Consider the following 7,703-nt stretch of genomic DNA (forward strand, 5'->3'; position numbering starts at 1 on the left):
CCCCCCGGCTCTTGGCTGCTGGCTTTGTTATAGGCTGCTGGCTGAGTGGGCATTTCATTTTATTTTTCTTTGACCCGTGCATAATAGGTTTTGCACACTTGGATGTACTTTTCAAAAAAATTATAAATTACTGGAAAATAGGTCTTAGATGCAGCTCCTGCCCTTGGGAGGCCTGAGCTCTAGTTGGAGAACCCAGATGGAAACTCGTGAGGTGGTTAACTAGCAGCAGGGTGGAGGCAGGGGACGCTGAGAGGCCTCTGGAGGCTGTTGTCCAGAGCTGAGTGGGGCTTGGTGCTGGGCTGTTGCTTGTCATCACTGTGGCTGGGACTGAAACAGCATGAAGGAGGGGACTCAGCAGGCTGTGGAAGGGCCTGCGGGCGGAGGAGGCCTCAGGCGTGCCCCGTCATTCCCGTGTCCTTCACATGTCCATTGTGGCTGCAGGTGGAGCGGCTGTCATTTGAAGGTGCAGGAATCTCTGAAGAGACTGGTTCCCGATGTGCTCCATGTGGTGTCTTAAGGGATGAGCAGGATTTTTAACCTGTCTCTACTGCCCCAGAAGCCAGGCTGAGGGCTTCTGTCCATCCCCCTTCATCCATCCCTTTGCCCTCACGTCCTGTAGTGACAGCTCTTCCTGAAAGAGGCAGCTTGACACTGATTGATGACCATACAGTTCTGGAGGTCAGAAGAAATCTGCAGTCCTCAAGTGCTGAAACCAAGGTGTCAGCAGGGGTGGCTCTTTCCAAGCTCTGCCCGTTTCAGGAGGCTGCCCGCAGTCCTTGACCAGTGCAGTGCTCTCCGTCTAGGTCCTAGTCTAGAAGGGGAGCCCGTCCGATCATGCTCTGAGCTCTCTTCTGAGGTCACGTCACTTTCTCTGGCTTGGACCTCTGCGCTCTGTCTTACAAGGACGCATACGATCATGCTGGGCCACTTGGGTGATCCAGGGGGATTTTCTCATCCCAGGTCCTTTGTCACTCCCACCAAGTCCCTTTTGCCCGCTAAGGTGCGTATTTGCCAGGGGATGAGGGTGTGGATGCCTCTGGAGGCAGTTATTCCTGTCTACACTCTGTCATTCCGTGTTGCTCTGTTTGGTTTTTCCCGTCGTACTGTATTTTCTTGAAAAACACCTTGGCTGGTCTGTTTAGTGTTCTGCCGTCCACCCAGTCTCGTTTGTGCGAACAACTTGGTGACAACCGTGTTTCAGTCAAGACTTCCCCAAACTCCTGATTCTTGGAGGTTTTCTGTGTTATTTCATTGCCCTTCACGCTACTGCATCTGAGCAGCAGAGCTGTGGCCAGGGTAACGTTACAGCCGCAGCAGTGGCACCTTGAGGAGGTGACTTTGCTCCCTGCAGTTGGATCATAATTTTCTATGGCACTTTGGAACTTGTCTTGTGTCCTTTAGGTTTTTGATGACTCCAGCCCTGATGGATGTTGTGCTGAAAAAGGAGAAGATGCTCTTTTTCCCAGGTTTGGGGACAGTTCTGGTTTTGCTGTGACCACTGCTATTTTAGTTTTCTGCAGAGAGAAGAACACAAAGTTTTTAGCATCCTCTCCCACTTTATTTTTTCCCACCTCTAACATAGTTCCATTGCCTACATCAGGACTTACAGCTGGACGATCAGAATATGTACGTTTAGGCTGGTGAGTGACCACCAGCACCAACTTATTGGCATCCATCAGCTCAGAGTTATGTGTGTGTGTGTGTGTGTGTGTGTGTGTTGGAAACACTGAAGATCTACCCTCTGGCATGTTTCAGGTATACAGTGTAGTATTAACTGGTCACTGTGCTGTGCATTAGGTTTCCAGAACTTACTCATAGTGGAAAGTTTGTACCCTTGGACCAGATTTTTCCAGTGTCCCCACCCCTAGCCTCTTTGATCCATCATTCTACTCTGTTAAGAAAACAAAGCTTCATAACAACTTCTTGCAAGTGGATTGTATAGGATTCAGGATTTTACTGAGTTTTTAGTGTTGTTTTCCAAATGGGCTTCTCTAAGTTACAGACCCCATTAGGCTGCTGTAACAAAACTGGGTGGCCTGTCAACATTTCTCACAGTTCTGCAGGCCGTGAAGTTCAAGATCAAGGTGCTGGCAGGTCAGGTGTCTGGTGAGGCCAGTTCCTCTGAGATGGTGGTGCCTTCTGTGTTTGTCCTCACACAGTGGGGTCCTCATGACCAGCTGCCTTCCTGAGACCTTGCTCCCTAACCCCTGGGGCGTTAGGGCCTACCCCAGGAACAGGGGCTGATGGACACAAACATGAAGACCAAAGCACAGACTGATACCTTTATTGCAGAATATCGGTCTGTGCAGCTTAGTGTCTGTGTGTTGGTGGGTAAGCTTCTAGATTTGATTGTGTAATAAACTGTAAAATTGTGAGGTTTTGGAATTTAATGGCTCTGGGGAGATACTGATTTTTCTTTCATTAGAAAGGTAACTTTCCATCATGTGTGTAGGGTGGGAAAGAACTGGAGGGATGGAGGGACTTGGTAATTTCCTGTTTCCCTTTTATGAACCAGGGGCTCGGGAGGACATGTGAGGTTCAGCCTCAGCCCACCTGCAGCACCAGGGCGTGGCACATCCCCTCCAGCCGCCTTGCAGCTGCCTGTCACCTTCCCAAATTGGACTGCTTGTCACCTCCGTCAGTGCCCCAACTAAGTCCAGCCACCTGACCAGAAAGCCTTCCAGTGCCACTGTGCTCTGTGCAGCCCTAAGCTGCAGGCACGTTGAACTCCACCTCCCGAAAAGCAGCCAGACCTTTCAGTGCTGCCCTCTCTGGGGGCCTGGCCTCTGGTCCCCTTAGCCTCTGCCCAGGGATCTCCTCCTCCAGGCTCCCCTCCTTCCTCCACAGTGCCCTGCTGCCGGGCTGTGCAGGTGCTCAGTTTATCCTTCTGTGGGTTCCACGTGCCAGGGCAGCAAGGAATCCTGGTTCATTCCTACAGTGTCCTCGTCCCTGGCTCTCGGGGGGCTTCTCCCATGCTGTTGAGTACTGTTCACCATGTAGGCTTCCCGCACGAGCTCCTCTGCAGGCCCTGTGGAGACTGGCAGGAAGAGCCTCATCTAATCCAGCACTTGTCGGTTGAGCTGCTCTACCAGGGATCGGAGGTGCTGGAGTGGCACAGAGTAAGGTTTGGCCTCTGCCCTTCAGGAGCACAGGCTACTGGGGTGGCACAGACCCAGCAGTCCTAGGACAGCACGTGTGGCACAGGGCAAGGGACAGCGTTCAGAGATTCCTTTTGCTTCCTCCTTCCCAGAGCTCCCACCCCTCACGACACCAAGTTGCCTCGACTGCTGCCACTTTCTTCACCGCCATGCCTGCCAGGGGATTAGGCAGGTGTTAGATACCTGAGCTCAGGTGGGCCCACCAGGAGTTTGGAGTAGGGATGCAGGGTGGGTCGCGGTCATGTAGAGGTTCAGATGGAAGCTACAGGAACTGAGAGCATGGTGTGCAACGAGGGGGCTGGTGAAACCCAGGCTGCCGGCAGGGAGAGACAGCTGGCTGAAGCAGCTCTCTGCCTGTCCCAGGCAGCTGGCTGGCTGCCTGGGCGCTGTCCCCGAGGTTTCCTGGTATGATTCCTTCCTCCCTCCCTTCCTGGCTCTGTCTCTGAGGTTTCCTGGTATGAATCATTCATTCATTCCCCCTCCCCTCCCCCTCCCCCTCCCCTCCCCTCCCCTCCCCTGAGGTTTCCTGGTATGATTCCGTCCTTCCTCCCTTCCTTTCCCTCTCCTTCCTTCCTTCCTTCCTTCCTTCCTTNTTCCCTCCCCTCCCCTGAGGTTTCCTGGTATGATTCCGTCCTTCCTCCCTTCCTTTCCCTCTCCTTCCTTCCTTCCTTCCTTCCTTCCTTCCTTCCTTCCCTCCCCCCTTCTTCCTCCCTCCTTCAGTCCCTCCCTCCCTGTCTCCCCAACCCTTCACTTTCTCTTCCTCTTTCTCTGTGATACTGGGGATCAAACCCAGGGACTCTGTGTCATTGAGCTATGTTTGCAGCCCTTTTTATTTAGTTTAGACAAGGTCTTGCTAATTTGCCAAGTCTGTCTTTGAACTTGGGATCCTCTTGACTCAGTCTTCCCAGTTGCTGGGATCACAGGCGTGTGCCCTCATACCAGGTAGATTTCCACCTTTGTCCAAGCTAATTTTGGATGGGTTTTTGTTCCATCACATGAGGAAAAAAAGGTGCAGGTCCAGGAGAGCTTGCTCCTGCTGGGCACGAGGGTCTACTGTCCCCAGGCAGACCTCGGCTCTTACTCTGAGACAAGGCAGTTTGCAAATATTTTCCTGCCTACTCATGGAATGGGAATTTTTGTGTTTTCTTAATTTTTGAAAACTTTAATGTTCACTTTATACAAAAATATTGCCAGCAGAGCTACAAGGACAAAAGAAAGGACTTGGTTTCTTCTGGGTTTTTGTTCTTAAGAGTACAGCTGCATATCCACCGGAAGCCTAGAACAAGCAGAGAGGAGACCAGGGGTCATTACAGCTAGCACAGAAACCTTGGGAAACCGCTGGAGCATCTGCTGCTAGAGACTACCTCACTGATGTTCCAGTCTTTGAGCAGCTTCAGCCTGAGGCCCTCAGAGGCCCACCTCCCCTTTCTTCCCCCAAATGTCTCTATACACCCTTAGTGCAAGTGATTTCCCGAGTGGCTTTGACTGCAGCCTGTCCATCTTGGTATAATATGGCATTTGTTTTCTCATTGAAAACTTATTTTTTTTTTTTGGTACTGGGGATTGAACCCAGGGGTGTTTAACCACCAAGGCACATCCCCAGCCCTTTTAAAATATTTTATTTAGTGACAGGGTCTCACTGAGTTGTTAAGTGCCTTGCTAAGTTGCTGAGGCTGGCTTTGAACTTGAGACCCTCCTGCTTCAGCCTCCCAAGCTGCTGGGATGCCAGGCGTGTGCCACTGTGCCCGTGGGAAACCTTGTTTTAACATCGCAGAGGTATGTCCACCTGCTGTTGGAGGAATAGCTCCAGTATTCCAAGCATCGCAGTGTTTAGTCGTGGCTTTGTTTCTAGTGTCGCCACATTTTGAGAGGTCCTAGTGAGTGATTGTTTTGCATCCACTCTCTGCGTGGTCTCGTGCTTGCTGACTTATGACTGGAGATGCACATACACTTTGAAAAGGTGATTTCTGGAGCTCCCCACTTAGGATGATCTAGCATGGGATCTTAATTTTTAGTGTTCTTTCTTTTTCTTTTTTTAAAAATATTTTTCAGTTGTCAATGTACCTTTATTTTATTTATTTATATGTGGTGCTGAGGATCGAACCCAGGGCCTCCCACGTGCCAGGCAAGCGCTCTGCCCCTGAGCCCCAGCCCAGCCCCTTAGTGTGCTTTCTTGTGAGCAGTCAGGGCTCTGGTGACTGTGGGGCTTACCTTGTAAGCTGTGACTCTTTTTTTCAAGCATTTTTTAAAAATTTATTTTTTAGTTGTACTTGGACACAATACCTTTATTTTATTTATTTATTTACTTATATGTGGTGCTGAGGATCAAACCCAGGGCCCTGCCCATGCTAGGTGAGCGCTCTACCGCTGAGCCCCAGCCCCTAAGCCGTGACTCTTGAAGCTCTCCCTGCAGCAGGGGGAGGACTGTGACTAGGGCCCTGGGCAGCTTCAGAATGGGGCGCAGGGAGGAGGGGCAGGACCCTCCCCAGGTTCAGCTCCTGCACTGTGTGGAGGGCAGCAGCTCAGAGACAGAGGCCCTGAGTTCCTGGTGTGCTTGAGGAGGTCGGGCGCCAAGGGCCTTGCCCTGGTGGGAGATGGACAGAGGGGAAGACGTGGTGTGTCCAGACTTCCTTGAGCTTGATGTCTCATGGCAGGAGGGCTCAGCTCCTCTGGTCCATGAGGAAAGACTCAGCTGTTCTCTCGGATCCTGGTTCTGTGCTGCTGAAGTCTGTGGGGTTTTCTTGTCCTCGTCACCTTGTCACCTTTACTGTAGGAGGCCAGTGTCTGTGGATGGAGCCCAGCACACAGCATTTTACCTGTAGGAAGTAAAGTAGCCCAACTCTATTTGAGAAAAACAATTTTTTAAACTGCATGTCACATCATCTTAGTAAGACAGTGACGTGAAATTTGGCATCGGGGACCTGTACCCTCTGGGGGTGTAGGAGTCCTGCTCACCTGCTGCTTCTGCGCTCTGTCTCATTTCTTCCGCGTGTCTGTTGGCTTGCAGCTTGGGCCACACGTTGTATTTATCTGAAGATTTTGTCCTCGTTGTCTGCCTTTCGTCACAGTGTGGCGTCAGTGCGGGGTGTCCATTGGGTACTTATTCTGTGTTCTGCTTATCCAACTTCTCCTGCCGTCCTTGGGCACTGTTCCACTGGAGTGGGAGGAGCTCCCTCACCTTCTGAAGTCTGCACCGGGTTTTGCTGTTATTCTTGAGTATTTTCTTAGTGTCAGGACTTTTTTTCCATAATAGAATTTCTTTAGGAAGGTCACTCCCGGAAATTTTATATTTATTTTCTTTCTTCTTTCTGGCTTAAAATCAACTTTCTTGTATATAATGTAAGCTGAATCTTAATGTTTGTGTACATATGAGCTACCTGTAATTTAATTTTTTTAATTTTTGTTTTTTGGTACTGGGGATTGAATCCAGGACTGGTCTGCCATTGAGCTACATCCACAGCCTCTCCTTTGATTTTTTAATTTTGAGACGGGCCTGGCCAAGTTGCCCAGGCTGGCCTTGAACAACTCCTGCCTCAGCCTTCCAAGTAGCTGGGATGACACGAGTGCGCCACTGCTCCCAGATTTGTAATTTCATTTTACCTGTGATTTCTTTTTAGTTCAGGTCATTTGATATTCTGTCCCTCATGAATAGTGCACAGTGGGCCAGACTGCAGTGGCTCCTGTGGGGTAGACCTGGAGGAGTTCAGCTCCTGTGGTCGTGGTGCCGGGCCCTCGTGTCTGCCCTCCCTCTGCCTCTGTGGAGTCTTCTGATGCAGGCACATGTACCAGATTCTACAGCAGTACAAAGACCCTGTTGAACATTGCCTCTTCACAGAGGTACTGTTACTCCGTTTGTCTTTGAGTCCTCAGCCTCTGTCACAGTGCGCGGAAATGCCTGTTCTGTGCACATGTGACGGGGTTGTGTTGGACTTCTCTCCAGCCTAAGGGCCACGCAGATGTCACCGTGTCAATCAAGTTAGTAAGCTGGAGGAGATCTTACTCTGCCGCCATGTCAAAGCTGTTGCCTCAAGTTTGGGAGGTGTCCCTTTGATTTTAATATGATTTCTGTTTCCTGTCAGAGTTTATGAAAGCTTGTCTCTAGAGGATTGTAGGCCCCTGGAGGCTGAGGCCAGGTCCTGACACTACCTTTGTTTTTTCTATTTTGTCTCTACCTGGGTAGCAGGGCCTCTGCACTTGCTGACTGACTGGAGCAAGGAGATAAACACAGCTCCTGGCTGTCGGGGGAATTTAAGTCTGTGCCTTTTATTACATTAGGCTAGGAATCTTTTTAAGGCCCAGCATACGGTATTTATCTCCATCCTCAAGAATGGATCTGATTTTAGGAGAAACTTGGTATCTTATGGTAGTATTTAGATTAACTTCCTTGGAAGAAGAGATCTTCATAAGCCATAAATGTTAAATAATGAGCTCGTTAATTGGCTGGGTCCCTGGCTGCGCATTTTGGGAAGCTGCTGTTACTCAAGTGAGAGTTGTCAGGATCTGGCAGCTGCTCAGGTCTGTCTGCATGTGGGTGTTGCTGTTCTT

Source organism: Marmota marmota, unplaced genomic scaffold, assembly GCF_001458135.2.
Source record: "Marmota marmota marmota unplaced genomic scaffold, marMar, whole genome shotgun sequence".
Lineage (NCBI taxonomy): Eukaryota > Metazoa > Chordata > Mammalia > Rodentia > Sciuridae > Marmota > Marmota marmota.